The sequence below is a fragment of the Lepidochelys olivacea genome (assembly GCF_965140295.1).
Source record: "Lepidochelys olivacea isolate rLepOli2 genome assembly, chromosome: 10".
Lineage (NCBI taxonomy): Eukaryota > Metazoa > Chordata > Testudines > Cheloniidae > Lepidochelys > Lepidochelys olivacea.
The window spans coordinates 58436695-58452357 of NC_140420.1; the positions used below are offsets into that span (position 1 = coordinate 58436695).

At 37.0% G+C, this 15663-nt stretch overlaps 1 protein-coding gene across 4 annotated transcripts in view; it reads right to left on the reverse strand.

Moving 5' to 3' along the window:
* MINDY2 (MINDY lysine 48 deubiquitinase 2) overlaps positions 1-15663 on the reverse strand; it is a 102292-nt gene that overhangs the window by 16886 nt on the left and 69743 nt on the right. The window lies entirely within an intron of this gene.

The following is a 15663-nucleotide window of genomic DNA, read 5'->3' on the forward strand; positions in this document are numbered from 1 at the left end:
TATAAAGCCATGGCTCACTGCGACACTGTCCACATCAGATTATATATTATTCCTATTATGGCAGCGTTAGAGACCCCACCAAAATCGGAGTCAGTGGGCTAAGAGCTGTGCAAATGCACACGAAAAGACAATCCCTGCCCCAATAAGTTTACAGCCTAACCAGACCAGGCTATGAGTGGGATGCAAGTAATATGTCCTTTCCACATATAGAGAATTTAAGCACAGAGCGGTTAACTGACTTGCCCCAAGTCATAAAGGAAGACTGTCACAGATCCTGGAATTGAACCCAGATGGCCTGAATTCCAATCATGTACCTTTACTTTACAATCATCCTTTCTCTCAAAGGAGAACAGTTACAGCCCACAAGCCAAAAATATACCATAGCTGTCAGCTGAGAATTCAGGGCCAGCAATGGACTCAATATGGCCTGAGATTGCAAAATATGCTTTTACAAAGGCCAGATAAACAATTCTGCTAAAAGATACAGTGCTTCCCTTATCCATCATATCGGCTTAATCTTACATAGCCAGTTTGATCTCATCTAGTCTTCACTTTTGTTAGGAATTGACACCTAGTAGCTGAAAAAGCGTTGAGCAGCAGCATGAAGTAAAAACAGGGTTGCACAGTGGGAAATTTATGCCAGCATACAGAAATTTATAACTATAAACCATTAACCAGCTCTTAGACACCTCCAATAATTAAATTTAAACAGAAAAAAAGTTTTATTTATCCATTGTTAAGATTAACCAAAAACCTCATTAATCTTTTTCTTGGCAACTGATCTAATTAAGCAGAAGTAACAACACAGATGGTTCTCCCACTCTCAGCATAAATACATGACTGAATGTTAGGGACCAGATTTCATAACTGTGCATCAATTGGTCAGTTAATTGTTTAATGGGTCCTTTGCATACTTATCACCACTGTGCATGCAATCACAGTAATTCTACACAAATATGGGTACTCATTTCTGTGACTGCAAACGTACCCGCACAATTATGGAATTGGAAGCAAGGGAAGATTTAAATACAAATACCCATTTTGTAACAAATTGTAATACAAATCCTTTTTTTTTTTTAAATTAGCCCTCCTCTACTTTTATTTCATTGACCACTTTTGTAATAATTGGGCCTAAAAATTTACCTTAATTGTAAGCTTAACTGTGGGAAAGTGGATAAAAAGTTTACAAAATGTTCCAATCACGTGTATCAATAAATGTCAATGGAAAAAGATGCAAAAGGGAGACATACTGAATCAGTTCAAACAAAAAGACCTACTGATATAACTCAAGGACTGTGTTAGGACCACGTCTGGTAAAAAAAGAGAAGAGTGGAACCGGAAATCACAAGAACATAAGAATGGCCATACGGGGTCAGACCAATGGTCCATTTAGCCCAGTATTCTGTTGTCTGACAACATGTTTCAGAAAGAGCTAACAAAACTGGGAAATTTATCAAGAGATCCATCCCCGCTCATCCAGTTCCAGCTTCCAGCAATCAGAGGTTTAGGCACCCGGAGCAGGAGGTTGAGTCCCTGACCATTTTGGCTGGTAGTCATTGATGGACTTTTTTCAGAGTAACAGCTGTGTTAGTCTGTATTCGCAAAAAGAAAAGGAGTACTTGTGGCACCTTAGAGACTAACCAATTTATTTGAGCATGAGCTTTCATGAGCTACAGCTCACTTCATCGGATACATACCGTGGAAACTGCAGCAGACATTATATACACACAGAGATCATGAAACAATACCTCCTCCCACCCCACTGTCCTGCTGGTAATAGCTTATCTAAAGTGATCATCAAGTTGGGCCATTTCCAGCACAAATCCAGGTTTTCTCACCCTCCACCCCCCCACACACAAACTCACTCTCCTGCTGGTAATAGCCCATCCAAAGTGACTTATCATTCATGAACTTATCTAGTTCTTCTTTGAACACAGTTATAGTTTGGTCCTCACAAGATGCCCTGGCTACAAGTTCCACAAGTTGACCGTGCATTGTGTGAAAAACTACTTCCTTGTATCTGTTTTAAATTTGGTGCCTATTAATTTCAGTGGGCGACCTCTGGTTCATGTGTTATGTGAGAGGGTAGATAACACTTCCTTATTCACTTCCTTTACACCATTCATTATTTTATAGACCTCTATTATATCCTCAGTTGATTCTACTCCAAGCTGAACACTTCCAGTCTTTTTAATTTCTCCTCATACAGAAGCTGTTCCATACTCCTAATAATTTTTGTTGCCCTTCTCTATAGTTTTTCCAATTCTAATGTTCTTTTTTTTTTTTAAAAGATGAGGCAACCAGAACTGCAAACACCATGAATTTATATAGTGACATGATTATATTTTCTGTCTTACTATCTATCCCTTTCCTAATGGTTCCTAACATTGTTAGCTATTTTGACGGCTGCTGCACATTATGTTGAGTGGTAATAGCTAATTTAGCTATTTTATCATTTTGTATGTGTAGTTGGGATGATGTTTTCCAATATGCATTACTTTGCATTTATCAACACTGAATGTCATCTGCCATCTTCTTGCCCAGTCACACAGTTTTGTGACACCCTTTGTAACTCTTCTCAGTTAGTTTTGGACTTAACTATCTTGAGTAATTTTGTTTCGTCTGAAAACTATGCACCCTCACTGTTTACCCCTATTTCCAGATCATTTATGAATATGTTGAACAGCACTGCTGCCAGTACAGATCCTTGGGGGACTGTGCTATTTACCTCTCCCCCCTGTGAAAACTAACCATTTATTCCTAGCCTTTGTCTCCTATCTTTTAACTAGTTACTGATGCATGAGAAGATCCTTCCTTCTTATCCCAAGACTACTTACTTTAGTTAAGAGCCTTTGGTGAGGGACCTTGTCAAAGGCTTTCTGAAAGTCCAAGTTGACTATATCCAGTGGTTCACCTTTGTCCATGTTTGTTGATGTCCCGTGAAGAATTCTAATAGATTAGTGAAGCATGATTTCCTTTTACAAAACCTCTGTCGACTCTTCCCCAACATATCCTGTTCATCTACGTGTCTGACAATTCTGTTCCTTATTACAGTTTCAATTTACCCAGTACTGAAGTTAGGCTTACTGGCCTGTAATTGCCAGAATTGCATCTGGAGCCATTTTTAAAAATCAGCATCACATAGCTATCTACCAGTCATCTGGTACGGAGGCTGATTTAAGTGATAGGTTACATACCATAGTTAGTAGTTCTGTAGTTTCATATTTGAGATCCTTCAAAACTCTTGAGTGAATACCATCTTGTCCTGGTGACTTATTACTGTTTATTAATTTGTTCCAAAACCTCTTCTATTGACACCTCAATCTGGGACAGTTCCTCAGTTTTACTGCCTGAAAAGAATGGCTCAGGTGTGGGACTCTCCCTCACATCCTTTGCAGTGAAGAGTGATGTAAAGCTTCTCCTTAACAGCCTTGTCTTCCTTGACTGCTCCTTGATCATACAGTGGCCCCATTATTGTTTGGCAGGCTTCCTGACTCTGATACACTTAAAAAAAAATTGCTGTTCGTTTTTGTGGTTTTAGCTAGTTACTCTTCAAATTCTTTTTTGGTCTGGTTACTTATACTTTTACACTTGACTTGCCAGAGTGTATAATCTTATTTTCCTGAGAAGGATATGAGTACCAATTTTTAAAGGATGCCTTTTTGTCTCGGTCTCTTTTACTCTGTTTAACCATGGTGGTGTTATTTTTGGAGCTCTTACTCTCTCTTTCTTTGGGATATACATATATTTTGATCCTGTAGTATGGTGTTTTAAAAAGTTCCCATGCAGCTTGCAGGCATTTCATTCTTGCAACTGTTCTTTTCAATTTCCATTTAACTAGAGTCCTCATTTTAATGTTGTTCCCTTTTCTGAAATTAAATGCCACTGTGGTGGGTTTCTTTGGCATTTTCCTTCCTAGAATGATTTTAAATCAGTGAACCAAAATTGTGGGCTGGAAATTAGACCTAATGAGAGGATGAGCTATTCCACCCAGCGCTGCCTTTTGGGGTCCTTAAAATAAAAAAAACTGGGGGCAGGAGGAAATCACAGGCGATGACTGGCTGACAAAGAATGGGAAGGAGCAGGCTTCATCATCATGGCTGCTACTCCCATGGCCTCCTGGGAATCAGGGATCCACTGTGACATCATCAGGGTTTCATTACCCTGATCCTCAGAGATGTCCTGACCAGACTTGGCCAAGAGAGGGACCCAAATGACGTCATCTCCTCCACTGGCTCTGGCTCACTCCCAAATACCCCCTGATAAGAGACTGTTACTCCCAACCCCTCACATGTCCTTTTCCTTCTCCTTCTCCATCCCATATTTTCTCTTTCCTATCCTTTCACCTTCTGTCTAAGAGAAGTCTGGCCTAACCAGCTAAAACTGTATGCTTTGCAACATTACTGTAAGCCTGTGATCAGAAATAGGCAACTAAAAGCAATGGCCCAAACAGCCTGACACAGGTGCAAATTTCTTAGTGTGGCTGTTTTTTTTCTAGCAGTCATGTTGCAAGTGAGAGTTAACACCAGAGACAGCAGCTCCATTTTATATCATTGCTGTTCTTTTCTCTCCCCACTTGTGTATTTGTCTTGTTTTGTCTTTCAGAAAATGGGATCGGATTTCAACAACTATAGCTCCAGCCCATTTCAACTAACTTCTCTTTTCCCCAGAAAGGACAGTTTTTACCATTTTAAATACCATCTAAAGACTTGTCTACATGTAAAATTTAGGTAAAAAAAATCCACACCCCAACTGCCATACCTATGTCAACCTAGCCCCTACTATAGATGCAGCTAGGTTGACAGAAGAATGCTTCCATTAACCTAGTTACCATTGCTTGGGGAGGTAGTGTTCCTGTAGCGAAGCAAAAACACCTTCCATCACTGTAGCCAGTTATACCGACACAGCTATGGCACTGCATAGCATAGGAATGGCCTAAATGACAGCGAAACAAGGGTGGTGGCAGGGGAGGTTCCTTTTTAAAAACTCTCTCCAGCTAAAGGGATCAAGGTACTTGAAAATGAAAGCCTTATTTAATACTTGGTATTTCAAATGCTTTAACTTCCTTTTCTGTATCTTTAATAAAAGGTTAAAAGGATGTTTAATGATGTGTTTGCCAGGGTATCAAGCAGGCTGAGGGGGCCGTATCCCAAACCTCGAACCTTGTTTAAAACTGTTTAATGCTGGACAATTACAGGGTCACGTTAACACTTTTGATGCTTTAGGCCCATTTATTCCTTCAAAATTAATGTACCACCACTTGCATGCATTCCTACGAGTATCAAAGTGTTCAAATACTTGCTCTTTACAGACAGAATGTTGCCATCCTTTAACTACATTATGCTAATATAAAAATATGCATTCATTCAGTCATCTTAAAAAAAAAGTGTAAAGACAAAACTTCAAAGCTTTGGCCCATGGAAAGCATGCAGCAGACCTGGTCCATGCCTAATTTTCTTTTCTGTAGCTATCAAAAATATTGTGAAACAACTTAACATTTACTACAAAAAGTTCATTTTTAAATTTTATGTGAAGAAAATGTGGGGGGAGGGATAGCTCAGTGGTTTGAGCATTGGCCTGCTAAACCCAGGGTTGAGAGTTCCATCCTTGAGGAGGCCATTTAGGGATCTGGGGCAAAAACTGGGGATAAGTCCTGCTTTGAGCAGGGGGTTGGATTAGATGACCTCTTGAGGTCCCTTCCAACCCTAATATTTTATGATTCTATTCTATTCCATGAAAAAAAGCCTATGAAATCTAATTGTCACATACTAGATTAAAAGATTGAATTAATTTACTAACCTCATACTACAATTCAAGCAATTCTGAAGTGTTTCAACTATAGACACTAGAATTTTAATTTTATTAATAATTTTTAGACATTTATTGCACATAGCCCTAAAAATGTTGTATAACAATTTATGTCCAGTAACTTTAGATAGCAAAACTTGTTTTGGGGGTTTTACACAGAGAAATCTCATTTTGGAGCGTAGATTTTTGAGGACTGATACTGGAAGAAGTTCTGAAGTCTCGTACATAAACTACAATAATGTATAAGCCAAATCTTCCCTAAGGGATGGCTTCTTTCCTATCTGCAAGTGGAGACTTCAAAACATTTCTCTCTTTTGTGGCAAGGAGAAAGAAGTGGGAGGTTTTTTTGTTTGTTTTTTTTTAGTGATTTTTCCATTTACTCTTTCAGAATAGATATAAAAATGGGGCAGTTTTACATCACTCACCCCAACCCCCATGGCAACTGTTTTTCCTGCTTGGAAGTTTGGAATGATAACAATATCAGTAGAGATGGATTAGTGAGTAGAGTGCAAATAAAGTGGTCAGTGGCGCAAATTATCACATGGATATGACCATCACATGTATGATCACATTTTTTTTCCCCTTAGACTGTAATGGTCATTAAAGACATCAAATGAACAGAACAGCTACAGTACTAGCAACAATTTTGCAAGTGTTCTTACATACACAAATGACATTTTAAACTTGATCTAGAGACCCCACTCTCTTGTAATGAGAAGGTAGTTCAACTTCCAGAACAATGCAATACTTGGGTTCTGCTCAGACTATCAAAAAAGGTACCAACTGTACTTTATTATTATTTTATTTTTGGAGAAGTCACTAGAACCAGGGCATAAAACGAAGTATTTTCATGTAGCCCTCAAAGAACCATGATTTCACTCAGTATCAATTTAGTGAACATTCAAATAATTGTCTCACTGCTGGAAGGCTTGGTATCTCAGGATTAGTGTCCTGATGCAACTATTCCTTTATTTCTCTCTTTAGTATCCTTTTAATTCAGAATCTGGCTAATATTATGGTTAATCATACTGAGTTGCCACTGAGCAGCTCATCTACTGCTTACATACATATCAAAGTCTCTCAACAACAGTTCATTTTGGCAGTCCAAAGTTCCTCCTCCAAAGGCCCCCCATCACAAATAAATAAAGGCAAAAGAGAGACCTGTCAGGGATTTTTAACTGGTTGGCTGACAGGCAACATTAATGCTATGCTGTTTATCAAAAGATTTTCATTTGATAACTAATACTCCAATACTACTAGCCCCAAAACTGGTGGCATAACCCTCTCACTCAAATTCAATTAACAATACTACAAGAATCTGTAACAGCAGGAGGAGTAAAAGCCAGTACGTCAAATACAGCTAAAAACTTCCCCTTTAATGATTTTCTATTGTTTGTGCTTTGGTCTTGCCTACCCTATAGAAAAGACTATAGTAAAATTATTAAAAAAACTTGTGTCAACTAGTAACATTTTCCTCAGTGAGGAGAGAACATTATGGACCATATCATGCCTGGCACTGGCAGTGAGGGAGAGGCCACAAGGAAACTTCCCAAATTTGCAAGGGACAGAAACAGTCACACTTCTCCACACTGGTTACTGAAATCAGCTATCTGCACAGGGCAAAATAATATCTGGCATCACCCTAAGGGATACAGCAGCAGGCATACTCCCTCTCTGAGCACTAGGGAACTCCCAGGAGGGATTGGACTGCCTTCAAATTGAGCCTGTGCTTATCTGACACAATTGACGGAAAACCATTATCAATATTAGACTATTGTCTACACTTTATTAATTTTCTGTGTTCTGCCTGTAAACCAGAAAACATAGCTCTTCTAGTTTTAGCTCTGACACAAAATCAAAATTTTAGGGGCAAGTTCAGATCCAAGTACTCAGATCAAATGACCAACACTTTAAAGGATGTCAAAATCTGACATTTCTATTTTGTCTCATTCCTAAAAAGAATCTCTCTATAACTATAAAAAGCTTGCTGTAGTATTGTGTATTTCTCTGTAAGTCATTGAGATCAGCTATACACCTTTCAGCACAGCTATGGGAATTAAATAAAACACAGAACACTAAGATCAGCAATCTCATTACCAACATTTTCTACAAATTAAGTGATTATCAAAATCCCTTCCCTTTGTAATCTTCAGTAGATGGTACAGGAATAGTAAGATGGTTAGGAAAAAGTCTATCTTTTCTTGATTAGGCAGATACCCCTATATGTTCATGAACTTTTTCAAACTGGATAAAACCAAACCAACAAAAATAGAAAGTTTCTTATATTTCCATCTGCTGACTGTTTTAAATAATTTGTCATAATACACAATATTAGTGTAATTAGAAAAACAAATTGAAAGAGGAATGCACATCTTCAAATGATATAGACAAGTCTGTTCAACGCAAATGCATTACAGACATTTGAATTACATTTATTCAGCAGGTTAAACTCCCACACAGCTGAAGTTTTATATGGCTACTATTGATCAATTCACTGCAACTCACTTTTCTGCATTCTAATGTTATAACCAAAGAGTGCCACCTTAGAAAACAGTTTGAAGCAATATTTCAAAGAGACTTGAGTAATGCAAGAGATGGTGAGAAATAACTGGTCCTATAACAATGGTTGAGTGAAGGGAAGGTGTGTAGGAAAACTATGGAAGTGAAAAAAAAATCTTTCTGAATTTCAGTATTTTTGGTGACTTGAGAGAAAGTTAGACAACTATTACTCAAGACAGTTAAGTCCAAAAAAGTTTTACATCAGATATACATTGCACAATTGTTTTATGTACAAGTGATAAAATATATATTCTAGGGCTGCGGATTAATCGCAGTTAACTCATGCAATTAAATAAAAAAAATTAATCGCGATTAATAGCAGTTTTAATTGCACTGTTAAATAATAGAATAAAAATTGAAATTAAATATTTTTGGATGTTTTTCTACATTTTCAAATATATTGATTTCAATTACAACCCAGAATACAAAGTGTACATTGCTCACTTTATATTATTATTTTTATTACAAATATTTGCACTATAAAAATGATAAAACAGTATTTTTCAATTCACCTCATACAAGTACTGTAGTGCAATCTCTTTATTGTGAAAGTGCAACTTACAAATGTAGATTTTTGTTTGTTTGTTACATAACTGCACTCAAAAACAAAACAATGCAAAACTTTAGAGCCTACAAGTCCACTCAGTCCTACTTTTTTTCCGCCAATTGCTGAGACAAACAGGTTTGTTTACATTTACGGGAGATAATGCTACCCACTTCTTATTTACAATGTCACCAGAAAATGAGAACAGGCATTCGCATGGGACTTTTGTAGCCAGCACTGCAAGGTATCTGCATGCCAGATATGCTAAATATGTGTATGGCCCTTCATGCTTTGGCCACCATTCCGGAGGACATGCTTCCATGCTGATGACGCTTATTAAAAAAATAATGCATTAATTAAATTTGTGACAACTCCTTGGGGGAGAATTGTATGTCTCCAGCTCTATTTTATCTGCATTCTGCCATCTATAACATGAAATATTATTCTCAGATGATGACTCAGAACATGTTGTTCATTTTAAGAACACTTTCGCTGCCGATTTGACAAAATGCAAAGAAGGTACCGAAGTGAGATTTCTAAAGATAGCTACAACACTCAACCCAAGGTTTAAGAATCTGATTTGCCTTCCAAAATCTGAAAGGGATGAAGTATGGAGCATGCTTTCAGAAGTCTTAAAAGAGCAACACTCCAATGTGGAAACTACAGAACTCAAACCACCAAAAAAGAAAATCAACCTTGTGAGTATGGCATCTGACTCAGATGATGAAAATGAACATGCATTGGTCTGCACTGCTTTGGATTGTTATCTAGCAGAACCTGTCATCAGCATGGACATGTCCTCTGGAATGACGGCTGAAGCATGAAGGGACATATGAATTGTTAGCACACCTGGCATGTAAATATCTTCCAATGCCGGCTACAACAGTGCTATGCAAACACCTGTTCTCACTTTCAGGTGACTTTGTGAACAAGAAGCGGGCAGCATTATCTCCTGCAAGTGTAAACAAACTTGTTTGTCTGACCGATTGGGTGAACAAGAAACAGGACTGAGTGGACTTGTAAGCTCTAAAGTTTTACATTGTTTTATTTTTGAATGTAGTTATTGTTTGTACATAATTCTACATTTGTAAGTTCAACTTTCGTGATAAAGATATTGCACTACAGTACTTGTATTGGGTGAACTGAAAAATACTATTTCTTTTGTTTTTTGCAGTGCAAATATTTGTAACAAAAAATATAAAGTGAGCACGAACACTTTGTATTCTGTGTTAAAATTAAAATCAATATATTTGAAAATGTGGAAAACATCCAAAAATATTTAAATAAATGTATTCTATTATTAATAGTGTGATTACCCGTGCAATTAATTGTGATTTTTTTAAATAGCTTGACAACCCTAATATATTCCATCTTTGAACCCTTGTACAAATGTATTTGATCCTTTATTTATTACAGCCATCTGGTTTTTATTTGTATAGTACATTAGTTCATTTTTTAAACAAGTACTGGATCACATTAAATGAAGTTGCAGATTTTATTCAGAAAGGCAAATAAAGGTGTAAATAAAGCTTCTAAAATGATACAATATGGACTGCAACTTGAGAAAAATACTTGAGAATATTTACATGCTTTAGAGATGTTCTTCAAACAGGAAGGATGATTTCTTTTTTTTTTAAGGGGTCATTTCAAGGGTCTTTGAAAGGTAAAAAGGTTTTTGTGACAAGTTCAGTTATCCAATTACAAATATTAAAAAGAATATTTCATAACTTCTATGGATATGTCTACACAGGGATAAAAAAACCCACAGGTGTCCCAGGTCAGCTGACTCTGACTTACAGGACTTGGGCTCCAAGGCTGAAAAAATTGTGTGTAGACATTTGGGCTCAGGCTGGAGCCTGCGCCCTGGGACCCTGTGAAGATTGTGAGTCCCAGAGCTTGGGATCCAGCCTGAATCCAAACATCTACACAGCAATTTTTAGCCCCACAGCTGACCCAGGCCAGCTACAGCCATGGCACGCGTCTTTTATCCCTGTGTAGATGTTCCCCATCAGACTAAAACTAAACATTTCTTAAACTATTTCAAAGCCAAAATTTATTTGATACCGGAGAACTGTTTCAAGCTTGAAGAAAATGTTTGCTACTATTTTTTTCTTTTGCTTTAAAAACTGCAATTTAATAGGTGTATATAAATCATGATTATCTTCAAATTGCAGATATTTTACTTTATAATAAGACAAACATTTTAATACACGATTTCCACCTCTAAGGCGAGAAAGTACTTCGGATTTTACTGATCCATCTAAGCAAGACCACTGCAATTGGCTAGTTCAAAAATAAACTGGTTCACATGAGCAAAGCCTAGCAAAGTACAAAATGGGATAAATAACTATGAGTTGCAGGAATATGGGGAAAGTCCCCCTCTAGGCACCTGTCAGTTAGAGGTCCAACTTACATAGATCTCGTGATTTTAATTATTTTGCAGTTACCCAAAAACAGCTCCGTAGAGGCCCATATATTACCATTGTTCAGGTAGTCTTTGGTATCAAGAGAGAAATGGGTGCCAATCTTGCATACAGTATTGAGAGGCAATGAGCAAACCACAAGAGCAAGGTGAGGTTTGACCATCATGTACTGTCAGTTGTGCTACTCCTGTGTAATAGCCATAATCTGGCTACTGAACTAAATGGAGCATCAGTATTTCCAGTATTCCATAACCTGTGTTCCTATGTAAATATTGTTTTTAATTTGAGACAGTGACAATCTGGAATTTGTGGTTTGTAACCAGTAAAACAAATGTACAGTTGATTTATGAGGTAGTCTTTGCATGTTTCTGGCAACAATATGTTAGAGAAGATGGTCATATAATAGATTAAATTGAAATTAATTCCTATCCTCTGTATTGTAATTTTCTTCCTGTCTTCTTTTATAAGAAAAGTGATCATGTCTTGCCCCCTCCCAAGCTAAAAGAAAATATTTAAATTGCAAATATTGCGCAATAGTTTAATCTGACATTGAATACTAACATGTTTTAATCTAATCTCCTTGAGGATGCACTGATCAAGGATCTGAATCTGGAAGCAAGACCCTTTCTTGAACTCAAGTCTTGTATATTAGTTGAATGCACTGCCATTCTGTTGGGTGTCATTTCTCATATATTTCTATTACAGCCTCTCATAACAACTCAAACTGATGTCATAAGGGGAGAGGTTTTAAGAATCCTGCAATTTCTTAAGAGTGATGTACACAGGCAACTCAATTCATCAGTCAGTAAAAACTGAATTTTTAAGCTGTTGATCTTGAAAACAGAAATAATGATGAGATTTGGTTGTAAGAGCATAGTCAATGACATAAGGATAGATATCTTGCACATAAGAAGTTTCTAGTTTATGTGATGAATCCATTTAAGTAATTGTGGCCTGCTTTTTGGGCCATGCTTGCTGAGAGTCTACAATACATTATACATTATTAAGCATAGATGTTTTTATCTGAATTGTGATGGACTGTTAAGAATTCATTGTTTACAAAATATGGAATTAAAAATGAATACAAAGACGAAGACAAACTGATATAGCAATGTTTTAGAAATATACATTTCAAGGGCTATAAAGCTAACAGTGAACATTACTATATATACTGCAGTAACAGCTGTTATCAGAAAGGGTATAGAAGAGAAGGGTTTAAAAAATTAGTCACAGGCACACAAGTGATACACCTCTACCTAGATATAACGCAGTCCTTGGGAGCCAAAAAATCTTACCACGTTATATCGAACTTGCTTTGGCCTCGAGCATTTCTGTTATTAGTAGTCACTTCCTGCCCCGACTGACGCCTCAACCCCCCCGATCCATCCAACTCCCTGCCCCCGCTCCCTGTTCCCTGACTGCCCCAACCCTATCCACACCCCCACCCCATGACAAGCCCCCCAGGACTCCCACGCCCTATCCAATGCCCCAGTTCCCTGTCCCCTGACTGCCCCGCCCCCAGAACCTCTGAACCATCCAACCCCCCCTGTTCCCTGTCCCCTGACTGCCCCCCGAGACCTTCTGCCCCTTATCCAACCCCTTGGCCCCGGCCCGGCACCCTTAACACACTGCTCAGAGCAGCGTGTCGGAGCCAGACACGCTGATGTGCTGATCCCCTGGAGCGCGCAGCCCCATCCCCCAGAGCGCTGCTTTATCACATTATATCCGAATTAGTGTTATATCGGGTCATGTTATATCAGGGTAGAGGTGTATTTATTTTTAGTAGATGTTAAGCCTATTGAATAATTATGAAATATTAAATATTTATCCTGAATGTCTAAGACTTCATATATTCATAAGAATAAGAACATAAGAATGGCCCTACTGGGTCAGACCAAAGGTCCATCTAATCCAGTATCCTGTTTTCCGACAGTGGCCAGTGCTAGGTGCCCCAGACGGAATGAACAGAACAGGTAATCATCAAATGATCCATCCTCTGTCAGCTTCCCAGAGGCTAGGGACACCATTCCTGCCCATCCTGGCTAACAGCCATTGATGGACTTATCCTCCATGAATTTATCTAGTTCTTTTTTGAACCCTGTTATGGTCTTGGCCTTCACAACATATACACACAGTTTAGCCTTACACATAAAAGCCTCAAATGCAAGTTTTGATAATGGGATTGTTTCTCTGAAGAGCCATCTAATACTTTTCTGTTTATAGATAAATAATCTGATAAATGCAAGGACAATGAGCATAGGCTGTGGCATGTCAAGCTACAAGTAGTCTTAACATGAATATACTTTTTCCACATTTCTTCTAGCAGTTGCCTTTATGTATTGATTGGCAACGCACTTACTGGTTCTATTGGTTTGCACGACATTTCTAACAATTAATTCCATACACTGATTACTTGTTATAAAAGTGATTTATAAAAAATTTTTACAGTGTTTTCTGTTTTGTTTATACATTATAAAACCAATACGTAAATTTTGATCAGCCTAGAAAACTGAAAATTAAAACTACATTCTGTCTTAAAAAACTTAGTCCTGAAAAATTAACACATTAGGTCCGATCCAAAGCCCTTTTAAGTCAATGGAAATATTCCCATTGACTTCAATGAGCTCTGGATCAGGCCCTTTCAGTGTTACAAAAATACTATATATTGAGATGAACACACATAATTATTTTGGGAATAATATAGTTGAGTGCCTAGTTACAGTAACTATCAGACAACTGAGAGACTGCGTACTTGTTTTTTGAAAGTACTATAAACGTTTGATTTGATGGTCCTGATCTTTAAGACTAAAAATAGTACTATTACCAGACAAGCAAAAGTATTCGAATAATTTAAATTATATTCAGTGCCAAATGGCATTAATGTTGTGTGTGTCTAATCTCTCAGACACAAATAGCTCACTACTTTTACAAAGATAAATCTACTGATGCTTAAAAAGGAAAAATTGTAAGTGTTTCTATGACGTATATGTAGAATTTGGATAAATACTATGCAGATTTCTTAATACAGAAAGAAAATATCTTTTTAACCTACATAAAATCACCACAAAACACACTTGACAGTCCAGGCAGGAAATTAGTTTCCTGTTACTTTTCTGTAAAGCAAACAGAGTGTGTAAGCAGTCATATCAGAGGGAAACAGTCCAACTAAGATATCTTACCAGAGCCCCTCATTACAGTCCTGTTTTTCCTTGATTTGGGGGATTATTGTTTGCTGTACTTATTATCTGTGTAATGGAAAGCAGAGGCAAATCTCAAAAAAAAAAAATCACATCTTTAACAGTTTTAAAATACTATTGCACAATTAAAGGCCCGCAAAACCAAAAGCTGTTAGAAAGTTAAGGGTAAGGGACAGAAGAGATGAATGCTCAAGTGCAAATGTACAAAAAAAAAATCCAGTGCAACTTGTTATGTAAGTGATTAGGAAACTGTCTATACTCTTATGGAATTATCAATTTATTCTCCCCATTATTTTAGGCAATAATTGAAATTTTCTCACCAATTGCAATATATATATACACTATATAACATCTCTTTATGAACACAAGCAGAAGAAACATGCACAAAGAATACATCACAATACTCATTTAAACTTTTAACTTAATAAGCAATGTCAGGTAACAGAGTATGAAGTATCATCTACATTAGATTTTAATAATACAGTTTTCCATAGCAGGAATATTAAAGTTTGGCTAAAAGACTTAATTTATGCAAGCCTATATTCCTTACATGTTCCAAAATCTATTCATCAAATTAATGGTATTTTTTCTAAAATTATAATGTGTATAAATTTGAACAAATTATTAAAGGTCTGGATGTGACATCCAGAGTATTATAACTTTTATAAACAGACAAAACAAAATCCAATTCTTTGGAGAGGGAAACAATTTCTTTACTCTCTCATGTTAAACTGCTGACAAAGGCAATATTAGCTCCCGTCTTAAAACTGCTGTTGCTGTATTTTTTAATGTCTTCCTTTTAATGTGAATGATGTGACTGAAAACTAAAAATGCATTATTGACTGAAGAATGTTTGTTAATATCATACTTTTCTAGTCAGGGGTCATTTAATCCATGGACTAGTTAAAGTGACATTGTAGTTATCAACATGAAATTAAAATAAAATATCAAGAAATATCTATATATTGCATAAAAGCACAATGTGAGGATATCAATAAGACCGGTATTTTAATATTGCTTAACTCTCCAAACAATAACATACAACATTGCCCTATACGGTGACAGGGAACAAACAGTGCAAAGCTTGTGTTTTCCTCTACATTTTGTTCCTTTTTGTGTTCATATGTCAAGG